We start from the raw sequence: 24234 nt of genomic DNA on the forward strand, positions 1-24234 counted from the left end.
CACCTCGCCCCCCCCACTCTGCCCCCCCGTTCCGAATACGACCCTTACTCCTTCGGGGCGGGGCTTGGCGGCATCGGCGCTCACGATCCTCTTTACGCCCCCCCTTTGAGGCCCCCCCTTTACCTTTCATCCCTCACCGACCTCGCAGACCCCGTTATGAACCCCCCGACCCCCACCCTGACCCCCACCCTGACCCCACGCGTGGTCCTACCAAGCCCACGGAGCCTTGGTGGAGGAGGAAGAGGAGAAGGAAGAGGAGGAGGGTGAGTTTGGGGAGGGGGTGGGGTGGAGGGGAGGTGGATTTTGGGGTGCTGACCCCCCAGCCCCAGGGGAGGAGTGTGGGGTGCTCACTGGGTGCCACCACGGGCGCTGCGTCCGGCTCCCCGACGGCTTCACCTGCAGCTGCGACCCCGGCTACCGGCTGGACCCGGCGCAGCTCGACTGTGTCGGTGAGACACCCCCACACCAGCCTGAGCCCCCCAAAACACAGACACCCCCACACCAGCCTGAGCCCCCCAAACCAGCCTGAGCCCCCCAAAACACAGACACCCCCACACCAGCCTGAGCCCCCCACATCAGCCTGAGCCCTCCAAAACACAGACACCCCAAAACCAGCCTGAGACCCCCAAAACACAGGCACCCCCACACCAGTCTGAGCCCCCCAAAGCCAGCCTGAGCCCCCCACACCAGCCTGAGCCCCCCAAAACACAGACACCCCCACACCAGATTGAGCCCCCCAAAACAGACACCTCCACACCAGCCTGAGCCCCCAAACCAGCCTGACTCCCTCAAATCAGCCTGAGCCCCCTTTCAGTCTGACCCCCCCAACCAGACTGACCCCTCCCCCAGCACCCTGACCACCCCCCAACACCAGGAGCCCCCTTTCAAGACTGAGCCCACCCCAGCACCCAGAGCCCTGCCCCAGCACCCAACCCCCTCCCAAATTCCCTCTTCGGCACCCAAATTCCCTCCCTATCCCCCTCCCCAGCACCCTGATGCCCTCCCTCAGCACCCAACCCCCTCCCCCAGCATCCAAACCCCCTCCCTCAGCACCCAGAGCCCTTCTCCCAGTACCCAAAACCCCTCCCCAGCACCCAAACCCCCTCCCGAACTCCTTCCCCAGCACCCAAACCCCCTCCCTATCCCCCTCCCCAGTACCCTGAGCCCAACCCAGCACCCAAACCCCCTCATTCAGCACCCAACTCCCCCTCCCCAGCATCCAAATCCCCTCCCTCAGCACCCAACCCCCTCCCTAGCTCCCAGGGCCCTCCTAAGCACCCAGTCCCCCTCCAAAACTCCTTCCCCAGCACCCAAACCCCCTCCCTCAGCACCGAGAGCCCTCCTCAGCACCCAGCCCCTCTCCAAAACTCCTTCCCCAGCACCCAAACCCCCTCCCCAGCACCCTGAGCCCTTCCCCCAGTACCCAAAACCCCTCCCCAGCACCCAAACCCCCTCCCGAACTCCTTCCCCAGCACCCAAAGCCCCTCCCTATCCCCCTCCCCAGCACCCTGAGCCCAACCCAGCACCCAAACCCCCTCATTCAGCACCCAAACCCCCTCCCCAGCACCCTGATCCCCTCCCCAGCACTCGGGTCCCCTTCCCCAGCACCCAGAGTCCTCCCCAGCACCCAAACCCCCTCCCTCAGCACCCACGCCCCCTCCCAAACCCCCTCCCTCAGCATCCAAACCCCCTCCCCATCCCCCTCCCCAGCACCCAAATCCCCTCCCGAGCACCCAAATCCCCTCCCCAGCACCCAAATTCCCTCCCCAGCACCCAAAATGCCCTCCCTAGCTCCCAGGGCCCTCCTCAGCACCCAAACCCCCTCCCTCAGCACCCAAACCCCCTCCAAAACTCCTTCCCCAGCACCCAAACCCCCTCCCCCAGCACCTAAACCCCCTCCCCAGCACCCAGCCCACCCCAGCACCCAGCCCCCCTCCAAAACTCCTTCCTCAGCACCCAAACCCCCTCCCCAGCACCCTGAGCCCTCCCCATCCCCCCCCAATACCCCATTAACCCCTTCTGTGCCGCCGCCCTCCCCAGACGTGGACGAGTGTTCGGGCCCCCCCCGCTGCCAGCCCGGCCGCTGCCTCAACACCGCGGGCTCGTTCCGCTGCCTGTGCCCCCCCGGCCTGGGCCTGGCCCCGGCCTGGCCCCGCCGCTGCCTCCCCCGCGCCTGAGCCGCCCCCCGCCGTATTTATTGTGTAGATCAAGAGATTTAAGGCGGGGGGGGGCGGCATTGTGGCCCTCGGGATGATGGCGGGGGGGGGGGGGGCACCTATGTGTTCCCCCCCCTTGGCACCCACTGTGCTCCCCCCTCTCAGTGTTGGGGGGTCGCGGGGGGAGGTTTGGGGGACCCCCCACCCCAACACACACTGTTACAGAATAAAGGTTTTGTATAAAATGAGGGGGTTTGTTTCGCCCCCCCCCGTGAGAAATGGACGGGCCGAGGGGAGGGGCGGGGCCTGGCGCTGAGGGGAAAAGGGGCGGCTTTGGGTCTAAAGGCGGGAAAAAGGGGGTTTTGAGGGGAAAAAGGGGTTTTGGGGTCTTAAAGGATAAAAAGGGGTTTTGAGGTGAAAAAAAGGAGGTTTGGGTATCTTAAGGAATAAAAGGGGGATTTTGAGGGGAAAAAGGGGAGATTTTGGGGTCTTAAGGGTTAAAAGAGGAGTTTTTGAGAGGAAAAGGGGGGTTTTAGTAGGAAAAAGGAAGGTTTTGAGGAGAAAAAGGAGAGATTTGGGGATCTTAAGGGATGAAAGGGGGCTTTTGAGGGGAAAAAGGGGGGTTTGGGGGGAGTTTTGAGCCAAAAAGTGAGGTTTTGGTGAAGTTTTGAGGCAAAAGTGGGAGTTTAGAGGAGTTTTCAGGGGAAAAGGGGAGTCTTGGTGGTGTTTTGAGGGAAAAAGTAGGTTTTGAAGGGAAAAAGGGTTTTCAGGGCAAAAAGGGGAGATTTTTGGGTCTTAAGGGATAAAAGGAGACTTTTGGGGGAAAAAGGGAGAGTTTTAGAGTCTTAAGGGTTAAAAGGGAGGTTTTGAGGGGAAAAAGGGGGTTTTGGGGTCTTAAGGGATAAAAGAGGGGTTTGAGTCGAAAGGGGGGGTTGAGGGGATAAAGGGGGTTTTGACGAGAAAATGGGAGGTTTTGGGGTCTTAAGGGATAAGAGAGGTTTTGAGGGGGAAAAAGGGGGGTTTTGGGGGAGTTTTGAGGAGATAAATGGGGTGTTTGAGGGTCTTGAGGGGCAAAAGTGGGGTATTGAGGGGAAAAAGGGGGGGTTTGGGGGGAGTTTTGAGCCAAAACGTGAGGTTTGGTGAAGTTTTGAGGCAAAAGTGGGAGTTTAGAGGAGTTTTGAGGGGAAAAGGGGAGTTTGAGGGAAAAAGGGCTGGGGTGAGGGGAAAAACGAAGGATTTGAGGGGAAAAAGGGGAGATTTTGTGGTCTTAAGGGATAAAAGGAGACTTTTGGGGGAAAAAGGGAGAGTTGTGGAGTCTTAAAGGATAAAAGGGGGGTTTTGAGGGGAAAGGGGGGGAGATTGGGGATCTTAAGGGATAAAAGGTGGTTTTGAGGGGAAAAAGGAAGGTTTGCGGTCTTAGGGGATAAAAGGCAAGATTTGAGGGCAAAACAGGGGGAGTTTTAGGATCTTAAGGGATAAAAAGTGGTTTTGAGGTGAAAAAAGGGAGGTTTGGGGATCTTAAGGGATAAAAGAGAGGTTTTGAGGGGAAAAAGGGGGCATTGAGGGGAAAAACGGAGATTTTGAGGGGATAAAGGGGGGTTTGGGGGTCTTAAGGAATAAAAGGGGGGTTTAGAGGGGAAAAGGGGGAAGTTATGGGGTCTTAAGGGTTAAAAGAGGGGTTTTGAGGGGAAAAGGGGAGTGTGATGGGAAAAATTGCGGTTTTGAGGGGAAAATGGGAGGTTTTGGGGTCTTAAGGGTTAAAAGAGGGGTTTTTGAGGGGAAAAGGGGGGGTTTGAGGGGAAAAACGGAGGTTTTGAGGGGAAAGAGGGGAGGTTTTGGGGTCTTAAGGGATAAAAGGGGGGTTTTGAGGGGAGAAGGTGGAGTTCAGTGGACCTTTGAGAGGAAAAGTTGTGTTTTGGTGGGAAAAAGTTGGGTTTTGAAGGGGTTTTGAGGGAAAAAGTGGTAGTAGAGATTTGAGGGGAAAAGTGGGTTTTTGATGGAGTTGTGGTGCAATTTTGAAGGCAAATTGAGATTCTGGCAGAGTTTGGAGGGAAAAACTGGGGGTTTGGGGGGCTTTCAGAGTAAAAAAGGGATTTTGATGGAGTTTTGAGGAAAAAGTGGGGTTTTTGTGGTGTTTTGGAGGGAAAAAGTCATGTCTTGAAGGAGTTTTGAGGGAAAAAGTAGGATTTTGGTGGAGTATTGTGGGGGAAAAAAAGGATTTCTTGGAATTTAGAGGAAAAAGTGTTTGTTAGAGTTTTGAGGGGAAAAGTGGGGCTTTGGGGGTTTTGTGGGGAAAAAGTGGGGTTTTTAAGAAGTTTTGAGGAGAAATGGGAGTTTAGTGGAGATTTGAGGGGAAAAGTGGGGTTTTGAGGGGAAAAGGGGAAGTTTCAAGGACCTTAAAGGATAAAAGGGGGGTTTTGAGGGGAAAAAGGGGGTTTTGGGGGAGTTTTGAGTCCAAAAGTGAGGGCTGGCGGAGTTTTGAGGGGATAAATGGGGAATTTGGGGTTTTGAGGGGAAAAAGGGTGGTTTTGGGGCAGTTTTCAGGGGAAAAGGGGTAGTCTTGGGGTCTTGAGGGGCAAAAGTGGGGTTTTGAGGGAAAAAAGGGGGGATTTTGGGGGGGTGAGTCAAAAAGTGCGGGTTGGGGGAGTTTTGAGGGGATAAATGGGGAGTTTGGGGGTCTTGAGGGGGAAAAGGGGGGTTTTGGGGGCGGGGGGTTGAGTCCAAAAGTGAGGTTTGGTGAAGTTTTGAAGCAAAAGTGGGAGCTTGGAGGAGATTTGAGGGGAAAAGTTGGGTTTTGGGGGAGTTCTGAGGGGAAAAGGGGGAGGTTTGGTGTCTTAAAGGATAAAAGGGGGGTTTAGAGAGGAAAAATGAGGTTTTGGGGGAGTTTTGAGCCAAAAAGTGAGTGTTGGGGGAGTTTTGAGGAAAGAGGTGGGAGTTTAGAGGACTTTTGAGGGGAAAAGGAGGAGTTTTGAGGTCTTAAGGGATAAAAGGGGGGTTTGGGGGGACTTTTGAGGGCAAAAAGTGAGGTTTGGTGAAGCTTTGAGGCAAAAGTGGGAGTTTAGAGGAGATTTGAGGGGAAAAGGGGAGTTTTGGTGGAGTTTTGAGTGAAAAAGTTGCGTTTTGGTGGAGTTGCGAGGGACAAAAGGGGGAGTTTTGGGGTGTTTTTGGGGGAGCCTTTGGAGTCCCCAAGCGCATTCCGCGGGGCCAGCGCGGATCTGGGGGTGTGTGGCGCTGTGCGGGGGGTGGTCGCGGCGCGTGACGGCAGCCCCCCGCGCAGCGGCGGCGCGGGCCGTGTGCTGGCAGGAGCTGCGGCCGGACCTGGTGTGCGGGGGGCGCGGCGGGACGGGCAGGTGCCGTACAGCGAGTGCTGCTGCCTGTACGGACACGCCTGGGGCGTGGACTGCGCCCTGTGCCCCGAGCGCCGCTCAGGTGGGAGCCTCGGGGCACCCCCCGCTAACACAGGGACCCCTCAACATCCCCCACTCACCCCGTGGCGATGGGAGGGATCCAGCTGACCCCTCCATGCACCCCCATGATGGGACCCCAAGTGCCTCACTAAGAAGGTCGCACGTAGCCCCCCACCCCCCCATCTCACGACCCCTGTGGGGGGGCGTTTTTATCCCCCCAGCACCAATCCCCCTCCCCCTCAGCACCCTGACTCCCCTCCCAGCACCCAGAGCCCACCCCAGTGCCCAAACCCCCTCCCAAGCACCCAGAGCCCACCCCCAGCCCTCAAACCCCCTCCCCAGCACCCAAACACCCTCCCCAACCCCCTCCCCAGCACCCTGAGCCCACCCCCAGCACCCAAACACCCTCCCCAACCCCCTCCATAGCACCCAGAGCCCTCTCCCAGTTCCCAAACCCCCTCCCCAGCACGCCGTCCCCCCCAACCCCCTCCCAGCACCCAGACCCCCTGAGCCCACCCCCAGCACCCAAACCCCCTTCCCAACCCCCTCCCCAGCACCCTGAGCCCACCCCCAACACCTAAACCCCCTCCCCAGCATCACAAGCCCTCCTAACCCCCTCCCCAGCACCCTGATCTCTCCCAACCCCCTCCCCAGCACCCAAACCCCCTCCCCAACCCCCTCCCCAGCACCCTGAGCCCACCTCCAGCACCCAAAGCCTCTCCCCATCACCCAAACCCCCACCCCAACCCCCTCTCCAGCACCCTAGAACCCTCCCAACCCCCTCCCCAGCACCCTGAGCCCACCTCCAACACCTAAACCCCCTCCCCAGCTTCCAAACTCCCTCCCCAACCCCCTCCACAGCACCCAGAGCCCTTCCCCAGCATCCCTACCCAGCACCCTGACCCCCCCACAACCCCCTCCCCAGCACTCAGCCCCTCTCCCCAACCCTCTCCCCAGCACCCAAACCCCCACCCCAACCCCCTCCCCAGCCCCCCAACCCCCTCCCATTCCCGTTTACTGTGTGTGGGGGTCCCCCATAACCCCCCTCTCTCCCCTCTCTCCCCTCCCCCCTCCCCAGACGACTTCGAGTTCCTGTGCAACGTTCTGCACCCCCCGGGCTACGCCTCCCCCCTCTTCGAGCACCCCCCCCCTTACGCCCCCCCTTACAGCCCCGACTATTTCGGGGGGGTCCCGCTTCGCCCCCCCCACTCTGCCCCCCCGTTCCGAATACGACCCTTACTCCTTCGGGGCGGGGCTTGGCGGCATCGGCGCTCACGATCCTCTTTACGCCCCCCCCCGGTACGAGGGGGATGATTTTGAGGCCCCCCCCTTTACCTTTCATCCCTCACCGACCTCGCAGACCCCGTTATGAACCTCCCGACCCCCACCCTGACCCCCACCCCGACCCCCACGCCTGGTTCTACCAAGCCCACGGAGCCTTGGTGGAGGAGGAAGAGGAGAAGGAAGAGGAGGAGGGTGAGTTTGGGGAGGGGGTGGGGTGGAGGGGGGGTGGATTTTGGGGTGCTGACCCCCAGCCTGACCCCCCCAGCCCCAGGGGAGGAGTGTGGGGTGCTCAGTGGGTGCCGCCACGGGCGCTGCGTCCGGCTCCCCGATGGCTTCATCTGCAGCTGCGACCCCGGCTACCGGCTGGACCCGGCGCAGCTCGACTGTGTCGGTGAGACACCCCCACACCAGCCTGAGCCCCCCAAAACACAGACACCCCCACACCAGCCTGAGCCCCCCAAACAAGCCTGACTCCCTCAAATCAGCCTGAGCCCCCTTTCAGTCTGACCCCCCCCAACCAGACTGACCCCTCCCCCAGCACCCTGACCACCCCCCAACACCAGGAGCCCCCTTTCAAGACTGAGCCTGTTAGCATTACTGTATATGGAAAGTTAGAAGTAGTTAGGCTAAGGTCTGTATCGAGGCCTAGTGAGCAGTGTGGGATGTTGATGTAACCTAGCAGTCTAGGGAACTAGTGGGGCATGCTGAGCTTGTGCATTCTTGCTTAAACAAAGCAAAGAGATTAGTGAAGAATGCTGAACCTGAATCTTGTTTTTCTCAAAGAAATCGTTATCTCGAATGTTTACTTGTTTGTGATCTATGGAAATTTCTGGTTGTGGATTCAGATAAGCGTTGTCTCAAGTAACTACATGAAAGAGCACGACATAATCCTAAAGTCTAAGAAAACTGGTAAACATCACGGGCACCTGATGAAGTAATCATTTGTGGAAAGTATATAAACTCTGTGAAATTTTCTGTTAGTGGGGGCTCTGACTTTGGACACTAGTCCTCAGGTCCCCAGGGCCCTCAATAAAGCACCGCATGAAACGACCTCGGTTGTTTTGTGTTTTCCTTTGGGAACGGGCAGCACAGTTCTGGGCTCCTTAGTTCCAGAAGGACAGGGAGCTCCTGGAGACAGTTCAGCACAGGGCCACAGAGATGATGGAGTGGAGCATCTCCCTTGTGATGAAAGGCTGAGGGAGCTGGGGCTCTTGAGCTTGGAGGAGACTGAGCAGTGACCTCATTCATGTTGACAAAGCCATAAAGGCTGCGTGTGAGGAGGATAGAGCCAGGCTGTGCTCTAGGGCAAGGGGCAATGGGTACAAGCTGGAACGTAAGAGCTTCCAAAGAAACACACCTCTTCAGTGTTCAGGTGAGGCCGCACTGGCAGGGGCTGCCCAGATGGGCTGTGGACTCTCCTCTGGAAACATTCCAAACCCATCTGGATCAGTTCCTGTGTGACCTACTCTAGGTGGTCCTGCTCTGGCAGGGGGGTTGCACTGGATGAGCTTTCCAGGTCCCTTCCAACCCTTAAAATGACGTGACTTACCTAGATCTTGTGAAATGTATTAATAGCCTTGTAAAAACTTGAAGCAAGGTACGTACAAAGAGTGTGATGGGGTAGCCAATGAACTGAGAGTGCTTCTTCACAATCTCCTTGATTCGCCGCTCTTCCAGGTATTCAGTCTGATCTTCCTTCAGATGCAGGATGACTTTTGTTCCAGGGCCCAAAGGTTCACCTAGAACGGTGTTGACGGCTTTAATTTGTGCAGCAGAAGCCTACACTTTGACTTTGGAATGAATACTAAAGCAGATTTTCTTTGACTAAGTCCTGCAGTATCTTTACTGGGAGAAGGGAAACTTCTGGGCACAGGAACAGCCTCACAGACACTTCCTCGGGCTGACCGTACCTAGAAGGTACTTCAGGCAAGTCTAAGAGATTTGAAACTCATTCATCTACTCACATGGTCTCTTTCAAGTTTCTGTAGATAAACTGTAGGAACCTACAGAAATATTGATATCTACAAGCTTTGAAAGCTTACTGTTCATTATGAAGCATTCCCTTTGGTACCAACAGTGACTCAAACAGGAATGGTATGAGAACAACTGGGCCTGGGCTTCACCTGACACATGACTAGTCCCAATTCCTTTCATTTTCAATGAATACATTAGGTATCCGAGTACCAAAAACCTTCTAGAAAGCATACTTGAGCAGAGACATTTCATACTCACCATTATCAAGTCTGACAGTGAAAGATCCTCCAGCTGACCACTCCCAAGCGTCCTGCTCATCATCATTGTGCTTGGTGATCACTGGCACTTTTTCTGCAACCAAGTAGGCCGAGTAGAAAGCAACACCAAACCGCCCAATCATGGACATATCAGCTCCTGCCTGCAGTGCTTCCATGAAAGCCTTAGTACAACATTTGGCAACAGTACCAAGGTTGTTGACCAGGTCAGCTTTGGTCATCCCTATGCCTGTATCCACAGTGGGCGATCGTGCTTGTTTGGAACCAAGTCAATTTTCAGGTCTTCTCCAGAATCCCGCTTGCTTGGGTCTGTCAAGCTCTCGTACCTTATCTTGTCCAGAGCCTTTAAAAGAAGACGCAGGCTTTAGCATTGCCTAGTTTTTAACATTATAGCAGCTTTATTGACATGAATGAGGGCAGACCTTAAAGGACTTACATCTGATGAGTTGGAAATCAGCTCCCTCAGAAAGATTTCCTTATTGGAATAGAAAGTGTTGATCATCAGAGACATCAACTGAGCAATCTCTGCCTGGAAGGCAAAGGTCTCCACCTCCTCCTCCATTGGTTGATCTTGAGTCTGCACAGCTTCCGCCATCTGCAACAAGAGAAGGAGTTCAAATCCCACCTCCAGCAGCTCTGGGCACATTATCTTCTTGCAGGCAGCAACAATGGCCTTACCAGATAAAGGTATTTAACTATGTGCTTGACTACACACAGGATCCTCTTTCTCCAGATGAGAGGACACAAGGATATCTTTGCTTTAGAATTAAAGCAAAACGAGGATTGATTTTTAGATACCAACCCACTCCTCTCCACCCTTCAGATGCTTCATGCAGAGCAACGTTGGAGACGTGAAGCGAGATCAGGAAGCAACAGGTTTTGCTGCCTTCCAAAGACACCTTGCAACTGTTTGCGCATGACGGGCACCTTATGCCTTGGCAATAAACGTGAAAGCCTTTGCTGGACAGAAAGACGTAGCCTTCCTTGGCAGCAGCAGCTTGCCTGTTCTTCCCAGTCACTCTCTGCGGGGGACTCTTTTCAGTCTTGCTACAGCACAAACACTGATGCTTTCTGATAGTGCCAGAGGATCAGAACTACCTTGCTCCTGCCTGAAAAATGCCAGCCTGCTCCCAGTCTGCAGAGCCAACAGGATGTAGCCAATGGAAGGCAGGAGCCTTGAACTCACAACATCCTGATGCTGACAGACAAGCAGCCAAAGCTCCCTGCACTAAGTGCCAAAGGAGAGAAGGCAACGAACGGCACGGCTTCACATCCATGAGATCCAGTGCAGCTTAGAAGGCACTTCTGGGGCTTGACAAGCCCACTCGGAAGGGCTCTGGCCCAAAGTCAGGAAAGTAGGGCTGCAAAGCACCACTTGGACAAGAAGCATCAGCCCACTGGCACTTCTCAGCAGCCAAGAAAGGCATATTTTGGAGCACTCTGGAGGCCACCCACTCGGCAATCCCATCCAAGCCCTCTCTACAAGATCAAGGTGCCTACGTCACAAATCGAGTTCAAGGGTAGCTTTGAAAGCCGCAGCAGCCTTGCCTTGTGACGTGCTGTATTTCTCCTACTTAACACCCAGAAACCACAGGTCAGACCCAATCCCTGCTACGGCCCTCCTTTAGCAATGGACACAGAGGGGACACTCCCAGGAAGGGGCCCTCTGCCCCTCCACAGCCCTCCTCTTCCTCCCACACCACGCTACCTTTCATCAAATCATAGCATTAGTTTGCTTGGAAAAGGCCTTGACCATCATCTAGTCCTAAGCTCACGCTGCCAAGCCAACACACACAGGAGCCAATCACAGTCGTCCGCGTGGACATTTGCATTCACCCCAGCGTGTGCTGCTGACATCACGCTGTCTCCTGCCATGTCCGTTAACCCCATTAGCATACCAACCGACACACGGCACTTGACTCTCAGCTGCAGAGCTCCTGGCGTCGTGACCTCCACACACTTGGACGGGGATCCTTAGCACCAAAGACAGCAGTTGCTCATCTCTGCCTGGCCAAGAAGGGAAGAAGTTCAGGAGGGTGAAGATGTGGCTTCAGAGACTTCTCAAGATCAACAAAGCAGCAGCAACACCTGCCTTTCCTCCTCCAGCAGCACCTGCCTTTCCGCCAGCTTTTCCCCCTGCACCAATGGCTTTTCCTGTACCACCAACGTTCACCTTTCCTCCTCCAGCACCTCCTGCCTTTCCTCCAGCAATGCCTGCAACAACGACTTGCCCCCCTGCACCGATGGCTGCCTTTCCCCTCCCTTTTCCTCCTACTGCACCATTTTTTCCTCCTCCCGCACCATTTTTTCCTCCTCCCGCAACTCTTCTTGCTCCTGCTGCAATGGCTTTTCCTCCAGCAGCTGACAGGGTGGAGCCAATGGAAGTGGATCCACCAAAGGATCAGGAGGAGCCCATGGAGGTGGATCCACCTCAGGATCGGGAAGAGCCCATGGAGGTCGATCCACCACAGTATGGGTCCCAGCACTACAAACGAATGCCAAGGCTCCTCTTTGCAACACCCCGGAAATATTGATGTCAGAGTGCCGCTCTAGTGTCAGAATCCATTGCAGCACAAGACCTTGGACCCTCCGCTTCGTGACCCTCTCTGCTTTACGACCCTCCCCACTTCCCGACTCCCCACTTCATGACTCTAAGGTAAACGACCCTCCCCACTTCCCCACTCCCCACTTTGGGACTCTAAGGTACATGACTCTCTCCACCACTCTCCGTTTCGCGACCCTCTTCACTATTTCAGCTTCATGACTGTCTCCACCACTCTCTCCACCACTCTCCGCTTCGCGTCCCTCTCCACTTCACCACTCTGTGCTTCCCACCACCTGCACTTCACGACTCTCCAAGACTCTCTACACTTCACAAACTTCTCAACTTCACAACTCTCCACTTCACGACCCTCTCCACTTCCAAGACTCGATGCTTCCGACCCTCTCCACGACCCTCCACCACTCACCACTTCAGGACCTTCTCCACGATCCTTTCAGTTTCACGACCCTCTCTACTTCACGACTCTCTGCTTCTCGACACTCTATAGTTCACAAACATCTCAAGGTCACGACTCTCTGCTTCATGAGCCTTTCCACTTCAAGACTCTGCACTTCGGGCACCCTCCACAACTCTGCGCTTCATGACTCACCACTTCAAGACCCTCTCCAAGAGCCTTGCAGCTTTACAACTTTCTCCACTTCAAGACTGTCTCCACGACTCACGCTTAACGACCCTCTCCACTTCAAGACCCTCCAGTTCACGACCCCCTCCACGACCCTCTACACTTCACGACTCTCTCTACTATGTGACCCTCTCCACTTCAAGACTCCCCGCTTCAGGACTCCAGCTTCAGGACTCACCGCTTCAGGACTCCAGCTTCAGGACTCCAGATTCAGGACTCCCCGCTTCAGGACTCCAGCTTCAGGACTCCCCGCTTCAGGACTCCAGCTTCACAAGGCTCTCTATGTTCATGACACTCTCCACGTCCCTCTCCACTTCAAGACTCTCTCCGCATCGCGACCCTCTCCCCTCTCCGCTTTGCCACTCTCTGGTACACGACCCTCTCCCCTTCGTGACCCTCCCTCCCGTGTTCCAATAAATTATACCTTTGTAGCTCTAATAAATGTGGTCATGAATGAACACGGTCTGGGTGGGGAAATCTCAACAACCAATACACCACCAACTGTGCCCCTGGCAACAGGCCCTGTAAAAAGCAAGGGCTGCTCCTTGGGGGTGACTCACTGTGAAGAGGCATCGAGACACCCGTCCGTAGATGGGACAAGGAGTGGGGAAAGGTGTGGCCTGCCAGGGGCCAGGGAAACCCATCTGCTGGAGGGAGCCCCTGTGTTGCCTGTACACCAACGCACACAGCCTGGGGAGTGAGCAGGGGGAACTAGAGATGTGGGTGCAGAGACAGGGCGCCCATGATCTCACGCCAGTGACACGGACATGCTGGGCCAGCTCACGGGGCTGGAGCACAGCCAGCCATGGCTACGTGCTGTTTAGGAAACACAGGCAACTGGGCCGAGGGGCTGGAGTTGTTCTCTAGGTGAGAGAGCAGTTAGAGCACATTGAGCTCTGCCTGGGTGGGGATGAGGGCTGGGGTGAGTGCTTCTGGGTGAAAACAAAGGGGCAGGCTAGTGTGGGTGATCCTACTATGGCACTTTACTCTAGGCCACCTGAGCAGGAAGAAGAAGTGCATCGGGCCTTCGAAGAAACGGCTCAGAGCTGCCTCACAATCATCATCCCCGGTCCTCACGGGGACCTCAACACCCCTGATATTTGCTGGCAAAGCCACTCAGCCAAGCACACACAGGCCAGGAGCTTCCTGCACAGTGCTCGTGACAACCAACTGTCACAAGTGGTCAAGGAGCCAAGGAGAAGGGGAAAGCTCCCTTCCAACCCCTACCATTCTATCATTCTATGATTTAACCCTAAGGAAAAACTAGTTCACTGTCAGGGTGACGGAGCATGGGCACAGGCTGCCCAGGGAGGGTGGGGAGTAGCCTTCTCTGGGGGGCTTCCCAACACACCTGGACATGTTCCTGTGTGACCTGATCTAGGTGGACCTGCTTTGCCATGGGAGGTTGGACTAGATCATCTCTAAAGGTCCCTTCTTGTTGCACACACACAATTATTTTAGTGAACCACTTATCACCACCAGAAGTACTTGTTAAGCACCTAGTTACTAAGAGACCAATCAGTTAGCTCAGCACTTCCAATAACTCACACACCTATGGATTAAGTAAGTATTCCTTTGAATCACATAAGGATCAAACTGCAAGAGTTACATACCACACCTGATGGGGACGTGTTACCTTAGCCACAAGACCCTGGTCAACGTATTCCTTAGGTTACCTTGGCTGTTACCTTAGTTGTTACTAAAACAAAGGGACTGATATCTTTCTCTGAAATTTTCTGTTAGTGGGGGCTCTGACTTTGGACACCAGTCCTCAGGTCCCTAGGGCCCTCAATAAAGCACCGCATGAAACGACCTCGGTTGTTTTGTGTTTTCCTTCGGAATGGGCAGCAACAGGGACCCCTCAACATCCCCCACTCACCCCGTGGCGATGGGAGGGATCCAGCTGACCCCTCCATGCACCCCCATGATGGGACCCCAAGTGCCTCACTAAGAAGGTCGCACGTAGCCCCCCACCCCCCCATCTCAGGACCCCTTTGGGGGGCGTTTTTATCCCCCCAGCACCAATCCCCCTCCCCCTCAGCACCCAAACCCCCTCCCAGCACCCAGAGCCCACCCCCAGCACTCAAACCCCCTCCCCAGCATCCAAACCCCCTCCCCAACCCCCTCCATAGCACCCTGAGCCCACCCCCAGCACCCAAACCCCCTCCCCAACCCCCTCCATAGCACCCAGAGCCTTCCCCCAGCACCCAAACCCCCTCCCCAGCACCCTGTCCCCCCCAACCCCCTCCCAGCACCCAGACCCCCTGAGCCCACCCCCAGCACCCAAACCCCCAACACATAACCCTCTTCCCCGGCATCCCAAGCCCTCCCAACCCCCTCCCCAGCACCCTGATCTCTCCCAACCCCCTCCCCAGCACCCTGAGCCCACCTCCAACACCTAAACCCCCTCCCCAGCACCCAAATCCCCTCCCCAATCCCCTCCCCAGCACCCAGAGCCCACCTCCAACACCTAAACCCCCTCCCCAATCCCCTCCACAGCACCCAGAGTCCTCCCCCAGCACCCAAACCCCCTCCCCAGCACCCTGAGCCCACCTCCAGCACCCAAACTCCCTCCCCAGCATCCAAACCCCCACCCCAACCCCCTCCCCAGCCCCCCAACCCCCTCCCATTCCCGTTTACTGTGTGTGGGGGTCCCCCATAACCCCCCTCTCTCCTCTCTCTCTTCTCCCCCCTCCCCAGATGACTTCGAGTTCCTGTGCAGCGTTCTGCGCCCCCCGGGCTATGCCGCGCCCCCCTTCGAGCACCCCCCCCCTTACGCCCCCCCCCACCCCCACCTTACAGCCCCGACTATTTCGGGGGGGTCCCACCTCGCCCCCCCCACTCTGCCCCCCCGTTCCGAATACGACCCTTACTCCTTCGGGGCGGGGCTTGGCAGCATCGGCGCTCACGATCCTCTTTACAGCCCCCCCCCGGTACGAGGGGGATGATTTTGAGGCCCCCCCTTTACCTTTCATCCCTCACCGACCTCGGGGACCCCGTTATGAACCCCCTGATCCCCACCCTGACCCCCACCCCGACCCCCACGCGTGGTCCTACCAAGCCCACGGAGCCTTGGTGGAGGAGGAAGAGGAGAAGGAAGAGGAAGAGGGTGAGTTTGGGGAGGGGGTGGGGTGGAGGGGAGGTGGATTTTGGGGTGCTGACCCCCAGTCTGACCCCCCCAGCCCCAGGGGAGGAGTGTGGGGTGCTCACTGGGTGCCGCCACGGGCGCTGCGTGCGGCTCCCCGACGGTTTCACCTGCAGCTGCGACCCCGGCTACCGGCTGGACCCGGCGCAGCTCGACTGTGTTGGTGAGACACCCTCACACCAGCCTGAGCGCCCCAAAACACAGACACCCCCACACCAGCCTGAGCCCCCCAAAACACACTGTCCCCCAAAACCAGCCTGAGCCCCCCAAAACACAGACATCCCCACACCAGCCTGAGCCCCCCAAAACACAGACACCCCCACACCAGCCTGAGCCCCCCAAAACACAGACACTCCCACACCACTCTGAGCCCCCCAAAATACACTGTCACCCAAAGCAGCCTGAGCCCCCCAAAACCAGCCTGAGCCCTCCAAAACACAGACACCCCCAAACCAGCCTGAGGGGGTGGATTTTGGGGTGCTGACCCCCAGCCTGACCCCCCCAGCCCCAGGGGAGGAGTGTGGGGTGCTCAGTGGGTGCCGCCACGGGCGCTGCGTCCGGCTCCCCGACGGCTTCACCTGCAGCTGCGACCCCGGCTACCGGCTGGACCTGGCGCAGCTCGACTGTGTTGGTGAGACACCCTCACACCAGCCTGAGCCCCCCAAAACACAGACACCCCCACACCAGCCTAAGCCCCCCAAACAAGCCTGAGCCCCCCAAAACACAGACGCTCCCACACCAGCCTGAGCCCCCCAAAACACACTATTCCCCAAAACCAGTCTGAGCCCCCCAAAACACAGACACCCCCACACCAGCCTGAGCCCCCCAAACAAGCCTGAGCCCCCCAAAACACAGACACCCCCACACCAGCCTGAGGCCCCCAAAACCAGCCTGAGCCCCCCAAACCACAAACACCGCTACACCAGCCTGAGTCCCCCAAAACACACTGAGCCCCCCAAAACCAACCTGAGCCCCGAAATCAGACTGAGCCCCCCAAAACACACTGACACCCCCAAATCAGACTGAGCCCTCAAACCAGCCTGAGCCCCCAAACCAGACTGAGCCCCCAAACCAGCCTGAGTCCCCCAAAACACAGACACCCCCACACCAGATTGAGCCCCCAAAACATAGACACCCCCACACCAGCCTGAGCCCCCCAAAATTAGCCTGAGCCCTCCAAAACACAGACATCCCCAAACCAGCCTGAACTCCCCAAACCAGCCTGAGCCCCCCAAAACACAGACACCCCCACACCAGATTGAGCCCCCCAAAACAGACACCTCCACACCAGCCTGAGCCCCCAAACCAGCCTGACTCCCTCAAATCAGCCTGAGCCCCCTTTCAGTCTGACCCCCCCAACCAGACTGACCCCTCCCCCAGCACCCTGACCACCCCCCAACACCAGGAGCCCCCTTTCAAGACTGAGCCCCCCCCAGCACCCAGAGCCCTGCCCCAGCACCCAACCCCCTCCCAAATTCCCTCCTCGGCACCCAAATTCCCTCCCTATCCCCCTCCCCAGCACCCTGAGCCCTCCCCCAGCACCCAAACCCCTTCCCCAAGCACCCAAACCCCCTCCCTCAGCACCCAGAGCCCTCCCCAGCACCCAGCCCCTCTCCAAAACTCCTTCCCCAGCACCCAAACCCCCGTCCCCAGCATCCTGAGCCCTTCCCCCAGTACCCAAAACCCCTCCCCAGCACCCAAACCCCCTCCTGAACTCCTTCCCCAGCACCCAAAGCCCCTCCCTATCCCCCTCCCCAGCACCCTGAGCCCAACCCAGCACCCAAACCCCCTCATTCAGCACCCAAACCCCCTCCCCAGCACCCTGATCCCCTCCCCAGCACTCGGGTCCCCTTCCCCAGCACCCAGAGTCCTCCCCAGCACCCAAACCCCCTCCTTCAGCACCCAGGCCCCCTCCCAAACCCCCTCCCTCAGCATCCAAACCCCCTCCCTATCCCCCTCCCCAGCACCCAAATCCCCTCCCGAGCACCCAAATCCCCTCCCCAGCACCCAAATCCCCTCCCTAGCTCCCAGGGCCCTCCTCAGCACCCAAACCCCCTCCCTCAGCACCCAAACCCCCTCCAAAACTCCTTCCCCAGCACCTAAACCCCCTCCCCCAGCACCTAAACCCCCTCCCCAGCACCCAGCCCACCCCAGCACCCAGCCCCCCTCCAAAACTCCTTCCTCAGCACCCAAACCCCCTCCCCAGCACCCTGAGCCCTCCCCATCCCCCCCCCATCCCATCCCCCCCCCAATACCCCATTAACCCCTTCTGTGCCGCCGCCCTCCCCAGACGTGGACGAGTGTTCGGGCCCCCCCCGCTGCCAGCCCGGCCGCTGCCTCGACACCGCGGGCTCGTTCCGCTGCCTGTGCCCCCCCGGCCTGGCCCCGGCCTGGCCCCGGCCTGGCCCCGGCCTGGCCCCGGCCTGGCCCCGGCCTGGCCCCGGCCTGGCCCCGGCCTGGCCCCGCCGCTGCCTCCCCCGCGCCTGAGCCGCCCCCCGCCGTATTTATTGTGTAGATCAAGAGATTTAAGGCGGGGGGGGGCGGCATTGTGGCCCTCGGGATGATGGCGGGGGGGGGCACCTATGTGTGTGTCCCCCCTTGGCACCCGCTGTGCTCCCCCCTCTCAGTGTTGGGGGGTCGCGGGGGGAGGTTTGGGGGACCCCCCACCCCAACACACACTGTTACAGAATAAAGGTTTTGTATAAAATGAGGGGGTTTGTTTCGCCCCCCCCCGTGAGAAATGGACGGGCCGAGGGGAGGGGCGGGGCCCGGCGCTGAGGGGAAAAGGGGCGGCTTTGGGTCTAAAGGCGGGGAAAAGGGGGTTTTGAGGGGAAAAAGGGGTTTTGGGGTCTTAAGGGATAAAAGAGGGGTTTTGAGAGGAAAAGGGGGGATTTGAGGGGAAAAATGGAGGTTTTGAGGGGAAAATGGGAGGTTTTGGGGTCTAAAGGGATAAAAGAGGGGTTTTGAGGGGAAAAGGGGGGTTTTGGGGTCTTAAGGGATAAAAGAGGGGTATTGAGGGGAAAAAGGGGGGTTTTGGGGTCTTAAGGGATAAAAGGGGGGGTTGAGTCGAAAAGGGGGGTTTTGAGGGGATAAAGGGGGTTTTGAGGAGAAAATGGGGAGGTTTTGGGGTCTTAAGGGATAAGAGAGGTTTTGAGGGGGAAAAAGGGAGGTTTTGGGGGAGTTTTGAGGAGATGAATGGGGTGTTTGAGGGTCTTGAGGGGCAAAAGTGGGGTATTGAGGGGAAAAAGGGGGGGTTGGGGGGAGTTTTGAGCGAAAACGTGAGGTTTGCTGAAGTTTTGAGGCAAAAGTGGGAGTTTAGAGGAGTTTTGAGGGGAAAAGGGGAGTTTTGGTGGAGTTTTGAGGGAAAAAGTTGAGTTTGAGGGAAAAAGGGCTGGGGTGAGGGGAAAAACGAAGGATTTGAGGGGAAAAAGGGTTTTGAGGGGAAAAAGGGGAGATTTTGTGGTCTTAAGGGATAAAAGGAGACTTTTGGGGGAAAAAGGGAGAGTTGTGGAGTCTTAAAGGATAAAAGGGGGGTTTTGAGGGGAAAGGGGGGGAGATTGGGGATCTTAAGGGATAAAAGGTGGTTTTGAGGGGAAAAAGGAAGGTTTGGGGTCTTAGGGGATAAAAGGCAAGATTTGAGGGCAAAAAAGGGGGAGTTTTAGGATCTTAAGGGATAAAAAGTGGTTTTGAGGTGAAAAAAGGGAGGTTTGGGGATCTTAAGGGATAAAAGAGAGGTTTTGAAGGGAAAAAGGGGGCATTGAGGGGAAAAACAGAGATTTTGAGGGGATAAAGGGGGGTTTGGGGGTCTTAAGGAATAAAAGGGAGGTTTAGAGGGGAAAAGGGGGAAGTTTTGGGGTCTTAAGGGTTAAAAGAGTTTTTGAGAGGAAAAAGGGGGTTTTAGGAGGAAAAAGGGAGGTTTTGAGGAGAAAAAGGAGAGATTTGGGGATCTTAAGGGATGAAGGGGGTCCTTCGAGGGCAAAAAGGGGGTTTTGAGGAGAAAATGGGGAGTTTTTGTGGTCTTAAGGGATAAAAGAGGGGTTTTGAGGGGAAAATGGGGGTTTGATGGAAAAAAAATGCGGTTTTGAGGGGAAAATGGGAGGTTTTGGGGTCTTAAGGGTTAAAAGAGGGGGTTTTGAGGGGAAAAGGGGGAGGTTGAGGGGAAAAACGGAGGTTTTGAGGGGAAAGAGGGGAGGTTTTGGGGTCTTAAGGGATAAAAGGGGGGTTTTGAGGGGAGAAGGTGGAGTTCAGTGGACCTTTGAGGGGAAAAGGTGTGTTTTGGTGGGAAAAAGTTGGGTTTTGAAGGGGTTTTGAGGGAAAAAGTGGTAGTAGAGATTTGAGGGGAAAAGTGGGTTTTTGATGGAGTTGTGGTGCAATTTTGAAGGCAAATTGAGATTCTGTCAGAGTTTGGAGGGAAAAACTGGGGGTTTGGGGGGCTTTCAGAGTAAAAAAGTGGGATTTTGATGGAGTTTTGAGGAAAAAAGGGGTTTCAGTGGAGTTTTGAGGAAAAAGTGGGGTTTTTGTGGTGTTTTGGAGGGAAAAAGTCATATCTTGAAGGAGTTTTGAGGGAAAAAGTAGGATTTTGGTGGAGTATTGTGGGAAAAAAAAAAGGATTTCTTGGAATTTAGAGGAAAAAGTGTTAGAGTTTTGAGGGGAAAAGTGGGGCTTTGGGGGTTTTGTGGGGAAAAAGTGGGGTTTTTAAGAAGTTTTGAGGAGAAAGTGGGAGTTTAGTGGAGATTTGAGGGGAAAAGTGGGGTTTTCAAGGAGTTTTGAGGAGAAAGTGGGAGTTTAGTGGAGAATTGAGGGGAAAAGGGGGTTTTGGTGGAGTTTTGAGGAGAAAGTGGGAGTTTAGTGGAGAATTGAGGGGAAAAAGTGGGTTTTTGGTGGAGTTTTGAGGGAAAAAGTAGGATTTTGGTGGAGTATTGTGGGAAAAAAAAAAGGATTTCTTGGAATTTAGAGGAAAAAGTGTTTGTTAGAGTTTTGAGGGGAAAAGTGGGGCTTTGGGGGTTTTGTGGGGAAAAAGTGGGGTTTTTAAGAAGTTTTGAGGAGAAAGTGGGAGTTTAGTGGAGATTTGAGGGGAAAAGTGGGGTTTTCAAGGAGTTTTGAGGAGAAAGTGGGAGTTTAGTGGAGAATTGAGGGGAAAAGGGGGTTTTGGTGGAGTTTTGAGGAGAAAGTGGGAGTTTAGTGGAGAATTGAGGGGAAAAAGTGGGTTTTTGGTGGAGTTTTGAGGGAGAAAGTGGGAGTTTAGTAGAGATTTGAGGGCAAAGTGGAGTTATTGGTGGAGTTTTGAGGGGAATAAGTGCAGTTTGGGTGGGAGTTGAGGCTGGAGCTGAGGCAGAACCATTTCCCTGAGAGGGGAGTGAGCCCCTGTGCCAGGCTGCCCAGGGAGCTGGGGTAGTGCCCAGCCCTGGAGGGACCCCAAAGCCGTGGGGCTGAGGTGCTGAGGCCGTGGGTCAGTGCTGGGCTGGGCAGGGTGTGGGGAGCGCTGGGACTGCAGCAGCTTCAGGGGCTTTAACCACCAAACAATTCCTGATTCTGAGGGGAAAAGTGGCGTTTGGGTGAGGTTTTGAGGGGAAAAGTGGGGTTCAGGTGGGTTTTTGAGGGGAAAGGTGTCTTTTGCTGGAGTGTTGTGGGACAAGATGTGGAGTCTGGCTGGCTGTGAGGGACTTTGCTCGTCCCTTTGGCTGCGGGAGGGGTGTCAGTCGCATGCAGGACGGCTGCTCTGCCAGGAGGGTCTCGGAGACAAGAAATCAGCGGCAGAGCCTGAGCGGCAGAGGAACGCCGGCAGTCGCAGCTTTCCTTCCCCTCCAGAGAGATGCCAGGGGACCCTTTCAGCCAGCCAAGCTCTGCCTCACTTCCCTCTTTTGCGGTGTGAGGTGTCCCTCATGGTGCACAGCGAGTCTGCTCAGCCCACCCTGCAAACGCCAGGACGCTGAGGGATAGAAGGAAGCCCTCAGCCCCGGGTGTCCTACCCTTGTAGAGAGGTCCTAGGATCCATGTCAGCCAGCCAAGTTCCACCCTCCCAGCCCTTGCTGCCTGACAGGCTGCTCTGAGACCTTCCTGAAGGGCTGGGGGCTTTCTCCTGTCCCTCCGTGTCCATCGCGTCTTTGTTACAGCCTGGCTCGGGCAGCGCCGAGCCCAGAGGCAGAGCTGGTGAACTGGCAGCGGCTGCCCACGTGGGAGCCAGAGCCCCGCACAGCCAATGGCAGCCCAGGACGCGGGCACAGCCGTGATTGACGTGTGCGCTGCGGCCAATCGGAGGCGGCGGCGCCCCAGGGAGGGCGGGCCCAGCCACAGTTGTGGCAGCCCCGCAGCCAATCAGAGACATCATCGCCTCAGGGAGGGCGGGCCCAGCCCAGGAGAGAGTGACAGCTCCTCAGCCAATCAGAGAAAACGCTGCCTCAGGGAGGGCGGGCCGAGCCAGGGCAGTGACAGCCCCGCAGCCAATCAGAGGCGGGCTCGCCTCAGGGCACAGAGGGAAGGTGAGGCCAGGGAGCCCAACATGGCAACAGGGGAAGGAAGGAGAGGAAGGAGGAGAGGTCACTGGTGAGGGATCAAACTGAGGCCTCCTGCAGAGCCGGCCTCTGCAGCACCCTCCCCGCTGCTCTCCCCACTGTTCTGTAACAGCCAGTGTGTGTCTGTGGGAAATGATTTGTGCCCAGTGTGTGAACATAAAAGGTTTGAAGCCCCTCTGGTGTGATGTGTGTGAGGGAATCAGTGTCCAGGGTATTTGAAGCCCCTCTGGTGTGATGTGTGTGAGGAAATCAGTGTTCAGGGTCAGGAAAAATGTGGGTAATGTGTGTCAACATTCTCCAATATTTGTTCAAGGTCAAAGCTTCAGTTGATGGTGACATGCCATTGAGAGTTGTTCAGAGAGAAGAGATTTGGCAGGAATGTGCCATAAACCCTATAGCCTGAACAAATCAGCCTGGCCTCAAGTTAGCTTGAATTGGGGTGATCCTAAAGATACAGACAGAATTGGTCAAAGGATGGTTAGAAACTGATAGAAGAGATGGAAGTTGTCAAAGAGATAAGAGCCAATGGAACTAGAGTACAGAAATGTAGGCAGGGGCAGGAGGAACAGCCCAGCAGCTGCGGGGGAAGATTGCAACAGGCCTTGTGAATGCGTGGGGAACAAATCTCCAGGGTTTTCATCATGAACGGGCAGCAAGTGTGTGTGTGGGGGCCTCAGACTCTCTCATCTCCATTGAGTGAGGTTGTTGCAAATGTGCTGGGGCAGAAAAACTTCTCTACACCAAGTCAGATCAGCAGAGACATCCTTTATGTGACGATGCGCCGGGGACACGGGATGGTTCCCAAAGAGGCTGGAAGCTCCTCGCTTCTGCTGCCATCGGTGCAGGGAGGGAAGGCCCGTGCAGGAAAAAGCCCCCGTGATCCCTTGTGCCCTGCAGCGCTGCTCCCGAGGGCCACCCCCAGCGACTCCTGGAGGGCCGCCGGCCCAGCGCTGTGGTAGTTTGAGTCTGGCTGGATGCCAGGTGCCCACCACACCGCTTTATCCCCCACCTCCTCAGCAAGTCAGGGAAGGGGAGGAAATAAGATGGGAGTCTCGTGGGTTGAGATAAAAGCAGTTTAATAAAGAAGCAGCAAAGCCGCGCGCGGGAAGCAAAGCAGAAGCAGATAAAGCTGTTCCTCTCCACTTCCCATCAGCAGCGATGTCCGGCCACCTCCCGAGAAGCAGGGCTGCGGTACGCGTAGCGGTTGCTTTTGGAAGGCCAGAAATGAATCTCGCCTCCCCTTCCTGCTCCTCTCCCGCAGTTTATATTACTGAGCTGACGTCATATGGTATGGAATATCTCCTTGGTCAGCCTGGGTCAGCTGTCCTGGCCATGGCCCGTGCCAAGATCATGCCCACCCACAGCTATTGGTGAAGGTGGGGGAAGGAATGCTGGAGGGACAGCCCTGATGCTGTGCGAGCGGTAGTCATAATATTGATATCAACAGTAAGCACAGCACTGCAGGAGCTGCTGTGGAAAGTCACTACCATCCCTGACACACTACACATGGCAATTGCAACAACTTTCTCTTTACCCACCTCAGCTTTAGGGTTGGCACAGGCCAAGGAGCAACAGCAGTGTATAGGATTGTTTAAGCACCGTGCCTCGATCCCTGCAGGCAGGGGATGGGAGCGGGGCCAGGGCGGGCTGGGGGTGCAGGGCACGGGGAGACACCCGCGAGTTGCCGCTGCCGGCTGACAGCCCGTCCCTTGCGCAGGGCTGTTGGTGGCGCGCAGGCGGGGAGGAGAGGGAGGAGTAGAGAGAGGAGAAGCCCATGATGCCGCTGGCTGCCCTTGCCGCCAGGGCACGTTGCTGGCTCACGGAAACTTTGGTGTCCACCACAACCCCGAGGTGTTTCTCTGCAGAGCTATTTCCAGCTGGGTGAGCATGGACTGTCCTGGTGCTTAGGGCTGTTCTGCTCCCGGTGCAGCAATGTGTCCTAAGTGCTTGTTGAGCTCTGTGAGGCTGCTGGCAGCCCACTGCTGCAGCCGGCTGAGGTGCCTCAGGCTATCAGCAGCACAACCCTGCGCTGGATCAGCCGCTCGTTGCAGAGCGCTGTCACCCGCACATGTGCTGAAGGCAAATGCTGTCCGTTCCCGCACGTCTGCCCCCGCCACATCTCTGCCGCGGCTCTTAGCGCCGATGGAACGGAGCAGCCTTTTGATGCCGTCGGGTCATCTGCGGCACCGTCCCCTCGTTTCCTGCAGCTCTGAAGCTCGCCAGCACCGTTCGGCAGGGGCTGAGCGTGTGCGCAGGAGCGCTGGGGCCGAGCAGGGGGCCAGCCCGCGCCGGTGCT

Source organism: Colius striatus, chromosome 25 (genome assembly GCF_028858725.1).
Source record: "Colius striatus isolate bColStr4 chromosome 25, bColStr4.1.hap1, whole genome shotgun sequence".
Classification (NCBI taxonomy): domain Eukaryota; kingdom Metazoa; phylum Chordata; class Aves; order Coliiformes; family Coliidae; genus Colius; species Colius striatus.